We start from the raw sequence: 15,714 nt of genomic DNA, 5'->3' as shown, positions 1-15,714 counted from the left end.
CACATGTGTCGTTTCCATCGCACAAAATTTAACCAATTTTTGTTTGCCATTTTAAATGTCGTATTGTTGGCTTTATATCATAATATAACCTAGGTAGATGTATTTTAAAGGTACCTACCTAAGAATTTGTGTTCTCTTATTGGTTTTTACTTCATTAAAATTTTTAAGGTATGCACGAAAATTTGATATTCATAAATATTATTATTTAATAAAAACAAAAAAACAGAATTCCTCATTATTAGTTGGTTTTTAATATATATTCAGTTTAAATAAAATTACATTTTGATTTTGATACAGAATTATTTACTGTTTATAAAAATAATCTGGAACGTATACTTTTTTAGAACGTTGGAATAAGTTTTTTAAACAACCATTATATTATAAACTATTAATATAAGGCAATTAGGTATTTTTGTAATAACCAAAACTCAATATTATTTTTTTTCGACAACAATTAACAGAAGGAATTTTGTTTCCAATAAATTGAAATCGCTTATTATTACACCAACTGATATAATTTGAATGACTAGGAAACTGTGTCACCCTTGTTCTTTATTACCTACAGCGAAATGGAAGAGGTATGAACATTTGATATTTGTAAACATCAATATTTTACATAACTCACCTAAAAATGTAATATTGAAAATTATCAACCTTTAAGTTTATATTATTATTTTATTCAATTTCTAAGCTAAATACTAACAATGTACATAAGTACATACAATTGGAATGGCTGTATGTACATTTTTAGATGTTATAAGCTAGAAATATATAATCTTCATGGATGTAATTTTAAGAACTACCTAGCGTACCTAGATACTCAAATACTTTTTAAGTATACAAAATATACATTTCAATCAAATCTAAATGCAATTCGGAACTAACCTTAATCTTATATCATATAATTTTATAAAAATAGGTCACAGTTTACTTATATATTTGATGTGTTTAAGATATTCAATCGTATTTATTATAAATTATAATATGGAATAATGGAATTACAATTCGTCATTTCACAATTATTATAATAAAATAAATATAAAAATTGTATCGATCATAAATCACTGAATATTGACGATAATATTAATAACCTTAGATATAAATACAAACAATATTATGAATTTTGAACTACAAAATAATTTGCAAATATTCATGGTTTTGACGAATTTTTGTTAATATTTGAAATTCAAATGCTAAAAAAATTAAATTTGAATTTCCGGAAGACATATTTTTGTGATAAAGATTGACAAATTTGTAAGGAATCTTGTATTAAATTTTCAAATCTTAGATTTAAAAAAAATATTTTTATGAATTTCTAGCTTAAAATAATTTACGAATTTTCGTGATTTTTACGTATTTTGTCAAAATTCAAAATTTGAATGCTTATATAACAAATTGTAACTATGAATTTATTTTATTTTTTCAACTGCTATTGTAACAATATGTTAAGAGCCTTGTATTAAATTTTCTAGGTTACTTACCCAAAAAATAAATTTTTATCGATATAAATTTAAAAAAAACTAATAATGATCGAAAATTGCATATACCTACCTATGAATAGTTCAACTTAAGCCAAACATTTTTGAAAATTTCATGGTGGATAGAATATACTTATAAAAACATTCGGTGAAAATTTCATGTATCAATGTATCAATGGTCTTTTGTTTTAAAGATACATCAAAAATCAAAATCGATTTCGTCGAAAACTGATTGTGCGTAAAATTTCCCGTTTTTCCCTTAATTTTTAATTTGCTTAAATTGATTATTTAGAAAAATATTACTTTTGACCACCATAGTACCAACTAGATTCATTTTCAGCTCGAATAAGGTACTGATGTCAAAAATCGAAGCACTTTTACTGCCCCAAAACGTGATCACAGACACAAAAAAATAAATATATATTCATGGTTTTGACCAATTTTTGTCAATATTTGAACTTCAAATGCTAATAAAAAAAATTGTGCCTAGGTATTCTTATAATTTTTTAATCACTATAAGAATAACCTATGAGAACATTTTTATTAAAATTTCAAATATTTTGATAGGGCCAAAAAAATTTTATCGACACTTCAAAAAAAAAATTATCAGTAAAATTGAAAATTTCAGTTGTCTATCAATAACTCAATTGAAAATTTAACTGTATATATATATCACTATCATAAACATTTGGTGAAAATTCCAAGTATTAACAGTGATTAGTTTTTGAATTACAACCATGTAAAAAAATCGATTTGGTCGAAAACTGGTTTTGCGTAGAAATTCCCGTTTTTCCGTCACTTTTTTTTGTTTTTCTCGATTTTTTTGAAAACTGTTGGAAAATGTTTACTTTTTACCTCTATAATGCACCAAGGATATTCACTTTTATATCGGAAACCACCCCCAACGTTTGAAGTTGAAGCATTATTTCGACTAGTTATGCTGTACAGACACAAAAAAAAAAAAAAACACATCATTGTAAAATCAATACATTCATCACTTCGTTCAGAATCTAAAATGAATAGGTCAGAAAATATTGTTGAATATTTAATTGAAATTTCAGAGATGGTATTCGTCAGTGAAGATTTGCCAACTAAATATCATATTCGTTGTGAAGCCTGAGTGAAATGTATTAACAATGTTTCGAAGATGAAGTTTTATAGTAGATTCAGATATTGGGTAAGTGATTTTATATTTTTCAGTAGGTTTATTTTTATTTTATTAATTTATTAATTGATCAGAGGATAGATTACTTGCAATTTTTAAATTATTCGTTTTGTAACCACTGGTATAACACTATTCAAGTTATCAATAAAATCGTGATAAAAATTAGGAAATTGGTCAGGTATAATATTTAAAATTTTTTTTTTTTAATAATTTCCTCAATGATATTTAAATATTTTTACAAATTATCAGGTACGATGACCTGTTGGTACTATAGGGACTGGGAGTGTGAGAGTGGTGGCAGTGAAGGATAAAGAGATAGGAGGGGGAGATTGAGAGAGAGAGAGAGAGAGAGAGAGAGAGAGAGAGAGTGTGTGTGAGAAGTTGTGTAGAGAGATGGTAGTGAAGCAGAAGAAAAATCGAGAGAAAAAGGGCGAGAAAGAAAAGGAGGGATAGTAAGAGAGATAGACAGTGTGAGGTTAGGTTAGGTAAGGTAGGTACTATAGTGAATTGTAAAGAGATGTGCGAGAGAAGGATTGTGTGAGAGGGTGCGAGAGAGGTAGAGAGGATGAAGGATAAGGAGATAAAGTGAATTAGAGGGTGCAAGTGTGAGAAAAACGGTTGGAGGGGGAATGTAAGACGAGTGTGTGTAAGAGAGATAGGTGAGGGGGATGGTGTGAAAGTGATAGGGTGAGAGAGAGGTAGTGTCAAAGGGAGATGATAAGGTTAGGTGGGGAAACAGAACAAAAAGAGAGAGAGAATTGTGAGAGGTTATGAGAGACAGTGAGATAGGAGAAGGGGAGGGTGTGATTGGGATAGAAAGAAAGAGAGGTAGTGGCAGAGAGAGAGGATTTGGTTAGTCGGGGGGGGGGGAGGGGAATAGTTAGGTAGGATAGTTATGTTAACAATTCTGAATATGTAGGAAAGGATCTTAAATTGCAAAGGTCACTCGACCCTTTGAGTGATACTACCAGGTTAGGTAAGGTTCACAACCTTCGACTATGGGATAGAATAAAAAGAGAAGGTTGGTTAGGCCGATTAAGAGTGTCGGCGCCAATATAATATAGTTTGGTACCTATGTGGGGCGTACGTGAATATCTCGCCGCCGACCGACACACACACACGCACAAACGCATATAATTATATTTTTATTTTTGTATTGTATATTTTTATATTAAATGTATATTGTGAATTATTATGTAATATGCAGATTAAAGCGCTATCGCACGCAGCCGAATCGGCTGGCGATTATTATTTAACACAGCCGCCGTGACATTTAGTCTACGTACCGTACGGTCCGTACGTCACCCAGTCAACCAGTCCGATAAGTGGTGTGTTCGGAATAACTTATGTGCGCAAATCGCCTTTGAAATTAAAATTTTAAGTACACTTTTTAAGGCTCGAATAGTCAAAAAAGTGTAAAATTGTGAGTGCGCTAATCGCCACCTTTTTATTATTTTTTGTACGGGCGCGAATCGCCACCTGTTATTGTTTTACGTAGGCGCGAATCGCCACCTTATTATATACCGCTTGGTGCGAATCGCCACATTTATTATAATATTATTAAAGTTACATTGTATTTTTCTAAGTGTGTGCGCTAATCGCCACCTTATTAATACCGCTGGTGCGAATCGCCATTACTGTAAAATTATATTTATTAAATTAGTAAATTTGTCGTTTATTGTATTTCGTTCATCAAATTATATTATATTGTTTTTTAATTAGGGTGTAGACATAGTGTGTCGTGTATTATTATTAATTATATAGATCTTGGTAGCAGCTGGCCAGCAGTGCGACGATAAACTGTGAGTCTATTTTATACTAAACTGTTATTATTTTATATCCATATATTATTTGTTATTACTGCTCTAATAGCTGTCTATATTATATTACTGTTATTATTATTGTCGTGCCAGAAGGCCACGTAGGTATATATTGTACATTGTTATACTTGTCAGTTTGAGCATAAGGGTCGAGCCCTTATACATATTATTATATTTATATTTATTGTCTTTATACGAGCTACAGCTTAAATAGCAGCACCCCATATCATTTTTACCTGTTGGGCCAGGAGGGCCGTATATATATTTTATCTGTTGGGCCAGGAGTGCCACATACACATTATTATACTTTTTATACCTTTCTGTTGCTGTGATTTTTATGTTATATTGTGGATTTTAAATTATTTGTATATTACAGCAACTTAGTTACCAAAAACCTGTGTTACCCTTTATTTTAGTTTTAAGTCTACACACCACACCTACCTACACACTTACACACACCACCACACACTAGCACTCTTTAGTTTTGATCGGCGATCCCGTCCACTTCTATCGAGTCGCTATACACACATATACACACATACACAGGTCGGTCGGTGTGTGAGAGTAGCGCGCGAAGTATTTGGTGACCGGGCGTCACGGCCTATTATTGTGTCGTTCCCGGCCCGTACAAAGAGGATGTCAGTGGAATTTTTTTTCTCCGACTCATGCGCAATATATCAAATTTTATGTTCACAATAATCTTAATAATTTCTAAAATTAGAGAAAAATTAATGGTTAGATTTTTATGTAGGGCATATCATAAGCTTAATATACTTTAATTATTAATTGGGTTATGAGTATTTTAAAGTTTTCATATCTCGCTTCAAATAGAGCCTAAAAGATGTTCTAGGTATTAATAATAAGTATTTTAAAATTTTAAAAGAGACCATTTCACTAATTTTAGAAATTATTATGATCATAGTGAACGTAATATTTGCTATGTTGTGCGTGGGTCAGAGAGAAAAAAAAGAAATGCACTGACATTCTCTTAAGTGTTAGCAAGTCAAAAAAGCTCTTGATTGTTGATTGTTTACATTATTATAAGTCTTGTAAAAAGTATGACTTTGTCATTACATAGGTATTTTGTTAAAATATCATATCAATCAAATGAATATTATCTTATGGATTTATGTCGTACATTCGTACCTAATTAAGTAATTTGTCGATTCCAATGTTTGTACCGTTGGTATTTATGTTATTGTATTTTAACCCGTCTGATACTCTGTTTTCTTTACCATTTTTATGTGATATATCAAAGGTGAAATCTTATAGTTCGATATTATTTTTGAAAAAGAAACATTTGTTTGATAATATTATTGAAAAATCCATTTTGCCCATGATTATGAACACTTATGATAAGTAAACTTTGTTGTTTGTTTCAGTTATTTGATCATTGTTGTTATCTCTGGACATTTATTATTTTATCATTTTTTTTTTCTTTTGTATTTAAATTAGAATTATTTGTTAAAAGTGGACTATGAATTATATTCCCGATAATCTGCTATGGATTATGTTTTATTTATTATTAGTAATCGTTTGGACTATAATTTTAAATTTTTTGTTATTATATTAATTAGATCTTTTTTATTATTAGTCATCATTTGGACTATAATATAGTTATAATACATTTTATTTTATTTGAATCTGAACATCTCTGTGCTTAATACATTTATAACAAAATGTTTAAGCCTCTTTGGATTATAATTTATTCATTATTAGTCGTAGTTTGGACCATAACTTTAATTTTATTTGAATCTAAACATCTCTGTGTTTAATTCTTTAATAAAAAATTTTTTAATCTTCTTTGGATTATATTTTATTTTTTTTTTTCGTCATAGTTTGGACTTTATATTTTAATTTTCTTTGAATATAAACATATTCTCTGTGTTTAATTCTTTTATAAAAATTTATTAATCTTCTTTGGATTATATTTTATTAATTATTAGTCATCGTTTGGACTACAATTTTAAGTTTATTTGTTATTAAATTAATATATTTATTTTATTTTTATTTATTATTAGTCATCATTTGGACTATAATATAGTTATAATATATTTTAATTTTATTTGAATCTAAACATCTCTGTGTTTAATTCATTTATAAATAATGTTTTAATCTTCTTTGGATTATATTTTATTTATTATTAGTCATCGTTTGGACTATAATTTTAAGTTTATTTGTTATTATATTAATTAGATCTTTTTTTGTTATTAGTCATTTTTTGGACTTTAATATATTTATAATAAAATTTATTTTATTTGAATCTAAACATCTCTGTGTTTAATTCTTTAATAAAAATTTTTTTAATCTTCTTTGGATTATATTATATTTTTTTTTTCGTCATAGTTTGGACTTTATATTTTAATTTTATTTGAATCTAAACATCTCTGTGTTTAATTCATTTATAAATAATGTTTTAATCTTCTTTGGATTATATTTTATTTATTATTAGTCATCGTTTGGACTATAATTTTAAGTTTATTTGTTATTATATTAATTAGATCTTTTTTTATTATTAGTCATCATTTGGACTTTAATATATTTATAATAAATTTTATTTTATTTGAATCTAAACATCTCTGTGTTTAATTCATTTATAAATAATGTTTTAAGCTTCTTTGGATTATAATTTATTCATTATTAGACCCGTTCTTACAATCTCCGGTTAAGTGTCGGTTAAGACTAACCGGTAGAATTCTATCGGTTAACTCATGATAAATTCTTCCGGTTAGTGTTATCAGGCACTAACCGAGCATTGTAAGAATGGCCCTTAGTCGTAGTTTGGACCATAACATTAATTTTATTTGAATCTAAACATCTCTGTGTTTAATTCTTTAATAAAATTTTTTTTAATCTTCTTTGGATTATATTATATATTTTTTTTTTCGTCATAGTTTGGACTTTATATTTTAATTTTCTTTGAATATAAACATATTCTCTGTGTTTAATTCTTTTATAAAAATTTATTAATCTTCTTTGGATTATATTTTATTTATTATTAGTAATCGTTTGGACTATAATTTTAATTTTATTTGTTATTAAATTAATATATTTATTTTATTTTTATTTATTATTACCTAGTCATCATTTGGACTATAATATAGTTATAATAAATTTTTATTTTATTTGAATCTAAACATCTCTGTGTTTAATTCATTTATAAATAATGTTTTAATCTTCTTTGGATTATATTTTCTTTGTTATTAGTCTTCGCTTGGACTATAATTTTAATTTTTTTGTTATTATATTAATAAGATCTTTTTTTATTATTAGTCAAGATTTGGACTATAATATAGTTATAATAAATTTTATTTTATTTGAATCTAAACATCTCTGTGTTTAATTCATTTATAAAAAATTTTTTAAGCTTCTTTGGATTATATTTTATTCCTCATAGTTTGGACTATATATTTTAATTTTCTTTGAATCTTAACAACTGTGTGTTTAATTATTTTATAAAAAATGTATTAATCTTCTTTGGATTATATTTTATTTATTATAAGTCATTATTTGGACTATATATTTTAATTTTATTTGAATATAAACATATTCTCTGTGTTTAATTCTTTTATAAAAAATGTAAAATTAATCTCCTTTGGATTATATTTTATTTATTAAATTTATATATAAATTTATTAAATAAATATAAATTTATATATATAAATTTATTTGTATCCTAACAACTCTATGTTTAATTATTTTATATAGAACATGTTAAACATTTCTGGGTTTTACTTTATTCATTATTAGTCATCGTTTGGACTATAATTTTAAATTTATTTGTATCCTAACAACTCTGTGTTTTATTATTTTATATAAAACATGTTAAACATTTCTGGATTTTATTTTATTCATTATTAGTTATCCTTTGGACTATAATTTTAAATTGATTTGAATCTTAACAACTCTGTGTTTAATTCTTCATTTAAAATATTCTTTTTAAAAATAATCTGATCAGGGATATTTTAGTGAAATGTATATGATCATTTAAATCTTTTATGAATAAGAGTCATTTTTTTTGGACGCCACTTTGTGATGAATTAAATCCTTACATTTTAATAATATGTTATTGGTATGCTATAGTTTGCTATTTTAATTGATAATAATCAAAAGGATTTTGAATGACGGCTTTCTTTATCCTACCTTTTATTATTAATTAAAGCATATATTTATTATGATTATTATTATGATTTATGTTACACCTGAGCCTGTGTTTCTTTATTAATTTGTCATTAATTACAATTTTGTTGTTGAAGTTGTATGAATATATATATATTATATATGTTGATATAATTTCTTGCCTGTTCATAAGTGAATAAATTCGTTAAATACTTTTATTTAAATCTTATAAATATTATAGTTATAATTGTTTAGTATAACGATGTTGATTACAAATTTTGAGTTTTGATTAAATAGTTTTTTGGTTAATATAAGTATAATTGGTTAAATAATTTTTTGTAGGTGATTTAAATGGTGATTATTTATATTTTATTTATACTTCTTGGTTTTTTGGTTTGGTCTCCAGTAAATTTGGTTTGTTTTATAATAATGGCATTATTTATTTTGTAAATTATTGAATTTTTTTTTTGTAGCCTGACATACTAGGTTGGTATGATATCAGATGAGCCCTTTCCTTGTATGAGAATTTCATGATATCCAAAAATGATATTTAAAATAGGGATTTCCATTTAAAAAGAATGAAGAACTACATGACTTAAAAGAATTTTAAGTGATAAAGGAATTTATGATTTATTTGTCTAATTTGATGTCCAACAAACAGAATTGAAAGATATTTACAGGTTAATGAGAAATAAAGTGTACCCTGTTATTTGAGACACATGATATATTGTATATATTAAAAAAAAAAAAATTAAAGAGCTAGTAAAAATTTCATTTTTCTTTCATAATTAATAAAATTAAATTTTGATCCATAAAAATATTTACCTAAGTGCTTGATGTTCGATAAACTATCAAAAGATGCACTAAAAACATTTAGAATTTTATCAGATAAGTTTTTAAATATGCTGTGTACTATTACTAACCTAGAAATAAGCATACAATAAAGCTTACAAAAAAGAAAAAATATATAAAATGCATAAAAAGTCTTTGCTCTAGAAAACATAAAATAAAAATTTGTAATAGTAATTTGTCCAGATAAAAGAAAAACAACTTTTGAAGGTGATTAATAGTTAAAAGAATTTCATTATGAAATTGAAAGCAACTTATATTACTAGTTTTTTAAAATTAATCCAAATCTCTAATACTGGAAAGAAGAAATAAGATCTGGTGATAGTTAATTTTTCTGAGACATACAATCATTATTAAATTATTATTTTAGTTGAGTGTTGGAATCTATACTAGTGTTAATCTTACCTATACTTTTTCGACTAATCTAATGGAATTTTTAAATTTAAGATTTTAGAAATAAAAAAAAAATTTTTTGTTGTTCACGAATGTATTTATTCCTAGGTATTCAATATTTTAAGTGACATACGTGTTGTTGTTATTATTAGCTATAAAAATAAAAAACATTCTTGAACTTGATGAAAAATAGACGTACACAAGTACTAATTATCTTATATAATAGATATGGTTTCTATATGTTAAAAAAATAAATTTTGGACCTAAAGGTCAACACATCGACTGTCGTTGCTAGCTCCCGGATGGGCAACCACCTGGGTTCTTAGTGACGAATCCTTACCCCACAAACTCATGTGTTTCTAAACAAACACACGCAATATGGATATATAATTGCCAAAGGATTTGTTTTAAAAAAAAAGTATATTATGTAATAATAAAAATAATAAGAAACCAATTATACATTGTTTAAGTCTATATGAGATATTATACTTCATACTATAACTTTTTAATAATAATAATTAACAATAAGTATGTAATTTGAGATATTTTAGATGATTAAATTTTCTTCTGGACAATTGATCTTTGTCATACAAAATGTACAGACACAGTTATGTAAAGATTACCAATCACACAGCAAAATGTTATGTTGAAATAGTAAATAATAATATTTTATTGTTGAAAAGATTGTGTAAACATTTTTTTAGATCGTTTCATTTAAAAAAATATTAAAAATCGTAATAATTAAATTTCTGGTGTTTAGGGTCGTTTTTATTAGGTACCATATAAAAATAAAAATAAAATTACCATTATGGTACCACCCGACGTTTTTGGGGCCAAAAAAGCATTATAATTTTAATTTTAGTGTGTTGGAAGGGGAAATAATTTAGATATTACACCATTATGGTAATAATATTACAAAAGTTGTTTTGCTTTATTGAGGATGTCGCTCTCTCATTCTGTTCAACAGGACTTTTGTAAGTCAGAGACAATTCAAACACATAAATCTTTAATAATTATTAGTTATTACGTGTATAATTTACAACGAATCATACTTGCGAGTTTAGATGACAATTTTTGATTAGGACTTCATAAAATGTACTATGGATGTGTTAACAAGGTTGTGTTCACAATTTTTAAACTATATATTAGCCATAAGCCACTAAAAAAAAATAATTTCATCATGATTTATTTATCCATCTTTTATTTTTCTTGAGAATACATAGTGCAGTTTTCATTGTGTATTCAAAGATTATAATTTTTTCCAAATTTCTTTTTTGATCCTTAAAACACATTTGCCAGCAGGCGCCAACACCCCCTTTTCATTTTTATTTTCAAAATATTGACGTAGTTTATTTTTGTGGACACAATTTTTAAACTTTATCAGCCACATGCCACTAAATAAACATAATTTTATCATGATTTAATTACCCTTCATATTTGATGTCATTAATTTTTCTTGAGAATACATAGTGCAGCCTTCATTGTGTATTCTAAGACAATAATTTTTTTCCAAATTTCTTTTTTGATGCTTAAAAATCATTTGCCTGCGGGCGCCAATACCCCCTTTCCATTTTTATTTTCAAAATATAGCTCTAGTATATTTTTGTAAACACAACTTTAAACTTTATTAACCACTTGCCCCAAAAACACATAATTTAATCATGATTTAATTATCTTTCATTAATTTTTTTTGAGAATACATAGTGCAGTCTCCATTGTCTATTCCAAGACAATAATTTTTTTCCAAATTTCTTTTTTGATGCTTAAAAATCATTTGCCTGCGGGCGCCAATAACCCTTTCCATTTTTATTTTCAAAATATAGCTCTAGTTTATTTTTGTGGGCACAAAATTCAAACTTTTTAACCACTTGCCATGAAAAAAACATAATTTTATCATGATTTTATTATTCTACTTTTATTTTTCTTGAGAATACATAGTGCAGTCTTCATTGTGTATTCAAGAATATAATTTTTTCCAAATTTCTTTTTTGATCCTTAAAAATCATTAGCCTACGGGCACCAATACACCTTTTCATTTTTATTTTCAAAATAATGACCTAGTTTATTTTTGAGGACACAATTTTTAAACCTTACTAGCCACTTGCCACTAAAAAACATAATTATATCATGATTTAATTATCCTTCATATTTTATTACATTAATTTTTCTTGATAATATATATATATTGAAGTCTTCATTGTGTATTCTATGTTCATATTTTTTACAAATTTATTTTTTGATCCCTAAAAATCATTTGCCTGCAGGCGCAAATACCCCCTTTTTATTTTTATTTTCAAAATATTGTCGTAGTTTATTTTCGTGGACACAATTTATTAACTTTATTAGCCACTTGTCCCTAAAAAACATAATATTATCATAAATTAATTATCTTACATTTTTTATTTCATATATTTTTCTTGAGAATACATAGTGACGTCTTCATTGTTTATTCTATGTTCATATTTTTTTCCAAATTTCTTTTTTGATCCTTAAAAAATATTTGCCTGTGGGCGCAGTACCCCCATCCATTTTAATTTTCAAAATAAAGCTGTAGTTTATTTTTGAGGACACAATTTTTAAACTTTACTAGCCACTTGCCACTAAAAAAACATAACTTTATCATGATTTAATTATCCTTCTTTTATGTTTCTTTAGAATACATTCTGCAGTCATCATTGTGTATTCTAAGTTCATATTTTTTCCAAATTTCTTTTTTGATCCTTATAAATCATTTGCCTGCGAGCGCCAATAGCCCTCTTCCATTTTCATTTAAAAAATATAGCTCTAGTTTATTTTTCGGACACAATTTTTAAACTTTATTAACCACTTTCCACTAAAAAAACATAACTTTATCATGATTTATTTATCCTTCTTTTATGTTTCTTTAGAATACATTCTGCAGTCATCATTGTGTATTCTAAGTTCATATTTTTTCCGAATTTCATTTTTGACCCTTAAAAATCATAAACCTGCGGGCGCCAATACCCCCCTTCCATTTTTATTTTCAAAACATAGCTCTAGTTTAATTTTGTGGACACAATTTTTAAACATTTTTAACCACTTGCCACTAAAAAAAACATAACTTTATCATGATTTAATTATCTTTTTTTTATGTTTCTTTAGAATACATTCTGCAGTCATCATTGTGTATTCTAAGTTCATATTTTTTCCAAATTTCTTTTTTGATCCTTAAAAATCATTTGCCTGCGGGCGCCAATACCCCCATTCAATTTTTATTTTTGTGACACAATTTTAAAACTTTTTTAACCACTTGTCACTACTAAACGTAATTATATCATGATTTAATTATCCTTCATATTTTATGTCATTAAATTTTCTTTAGAATACATAGTGCAGTCTTCATTGTATATTTCCAAGACTATAATTTTTTCCAAATTTCTTTTTTTAACCTTATAAATCATTTGCCTGCGGGCGCCAATAACCATCTTCCATTTTTATTTTCAAAATAGAGCTCTAGTTTAATTTTGTGGACACAATGTTTAAACTTTATTAACCACTTGCCACTAAAAAAACATAACTTTATCATGATTTAATTATCCTTCTTTTATGTTTCTTTAGAATACTTTCTGCAGTCATCATTGTGTATTCTAAGTTCATATTTTTTCCAAATTTCTTTTTTGATCCTTATAAATCATTTGCCTGCGAGCGCCAATAGCCCTCTTCCATTTTCATTTTAAAAATATAGCTCTAGTTTATTTTTCGGACACAATTTTTAAACTTTATTAACCACTTGCCACTAAAAAAACATAACTTTATCATGATTTAATTATCCTTCTTTTATTTTTCTTTAGAATATATAGTGCAGTCTTCATTGTGTATTCTAAGTTCATATTTTTTCCAAATTTCTTTTTTGATCCTTAAAAATCATAAACCTGCGGGCGCCAATACTCCCCTTCCATTTTTATTTTCAAAATATAGCTCTAGTTTTTTTTTCGGACACAATGTTTAAACTTTATTAAACACTTACCACTAAAAAAAAACATAATTTTATCATGATTTAATTATACTTCTTTTATTTTCCTTGAGAATACATAGTTCCTTCATTGTGTATTCTAATTTTATATTTTTTCCAAATTTCTTTTTTGATCCTTAAAAATCATTTGCTTGCGGGCGCCAACGCCACCTTTCAATTTTTATTTTAGTGGACACAATTTTTAAACTTTAAAAACCACTTGCCACTAAAAAAAACATAACTTTATCATGCTTTAATTATCCTTATTTTATTTTTCTTTAGAATACATTCTGTAGTCATCATTGTGTATTCTAAGTTCATATTTTTTCCAAATTTTATTTTTGATCCTTAAAAATCATAAACCTGCGGGCGCCAATACCCCCCTTCCATTTTTATTTTCAAAATATAGCTCTAGTTTAATTTTGTGGACACAATTTTTAAACTTTTTTAACCACTTGCCACTAATAAACGTAATTATATCATGATTTAATTATCCTTCATATTTTATGTCATTAATTTTTGTTGAGAATACATAGTGCAGTTTTCATTGTGTATTCCAAGAGTATAATTTTTTCCAAATTTCTTTTTTGATCCTTAAAAATCATTTGCTTGCGGGCGCCTACGCCACCTTTCAATTTTTATTTTTGTGGACACAATTTTTAAACTTTATTAGCGATATGCCACTAAAAAACATAATTATATCATGATTTAATTATCCTACATATTTTATTTCATTAGTTTTTCTTGATAATACTTAGTGCAGTCTTCATTGTGTATTCCAATACTATAATATTTTTTCAAATTTCTTTTTTGATCCTTATAAATCATTCAAAATGTACACACTTTTATGTATAACTTATGCATTTACATAGGTATACCTACATTGCAATTAACAACACTTCATAAACCGCACAGCTATAATACATAATAATTCTTATTACTATTTAGTATATATTGTGCATGCCCATTTATATTTGACAAACGACGTAACACGAAGACATGCAGGCACCAATAACGATGAAAATATATTATTTATTAATTATTACGTTTTAATCATAAAAATTCCACAGCGAAATAGTTGTATAACTAAAATTGAAAGCTAAAATTTTACTGTAAGAAATATAAAAACATTAAATTACTTTAGTGGACAATATTGGAATTCTACTTCATTATGTACCTATTATAGATGTATAGACAATAAAATCGTTGTACAGGAAATAAAGTTAAAACAAATTATGATTATTATATCTGTTGACTGTCTCTACCACACGCTCGACTACTATCCGTGGGTATTATATTCTATCTATTCCTCCTAATCCTCTTAAGTCTGGTCTTAAATTAATAAAATTGTTAAAACCATCTATATGTTTTAGACTGCACTAATATATGACTGAATTTATTAATGCATTATTTGTTTAAAATATACAATTTGAAGGACCTATAGGTATATGAGTATATGAATTTTATTCGATTCTGGGTTATTAGACAAAAACAAAATAGTGAATGAGTAAATAGTAGAAAAAAATAAAAGTGAACCTAACCAATATTGTTATGAAAACCAATTGTAATTCATTTTTATTCATATCGCTATCATTAAATATATTATATTCTAAGGTGTTGTGTTTTTTGATACTTTATAAAGATTTACGTACATTTAAAAATTTGCATTTGTACGTATTTTTTCTGTTTAATTATTTTATTTTCATACTCATGAATTAAATATTAAAAATACCATAATTCAACGCAAATATTAATTATTCTAATATTAGTATACTATACACTCGATGGTCACGTTATCAGACGCCGTAAAATGTCTGACACTAATGAGTCTAGCACCGCGTTTTTCAATCTGTGGTTCCGGAAGATAATCCCTTTATAAAAAAAAATATATATATATAATAATGGATCATTATACAT

The 15,714-nt window shown here is 26.2% G+C and overlaps 1 protein-coding gene across 1 annotated transcript in view; it reads left to right on the top strand.

Moving 5' to 3' along the window:
• Positions 1-15,714, top strand: part of LOC149061888 (cytokine receptor-like) — a 46,095-nt gene that overhangs the window by 13,747 nt on the left and 16,634 nt on the right. The window contains exon 5 of the mRNA XM_089215138.1: positions 2,540-2,655. The gene's annotated coding sequence lies outside the window, so the exon portion shown is untranslated. The remainder of the gene's footprint in view (positions 1-2,539; positions 2,656-15,714) is intronic.

This window comes from Diuraphis noxia, unplaced genomic scaffold (assembly GCF_037042655.1).
Source record: "Diuraphis noxia isolate RWA-SAM2 unplaced genomic scaffold, SU_Dnox_SAM2 contig0001, whole genome shotgun sequence".
NCBI lineage: Eukaryota > Metazoa > Arthropoda > Insecta > Hemiptera > Aphididae > Diuraphis > Diuraphis noxia.
This window is presented reverse-complemented; position numbering and strand designations above follow the sequence as displayed.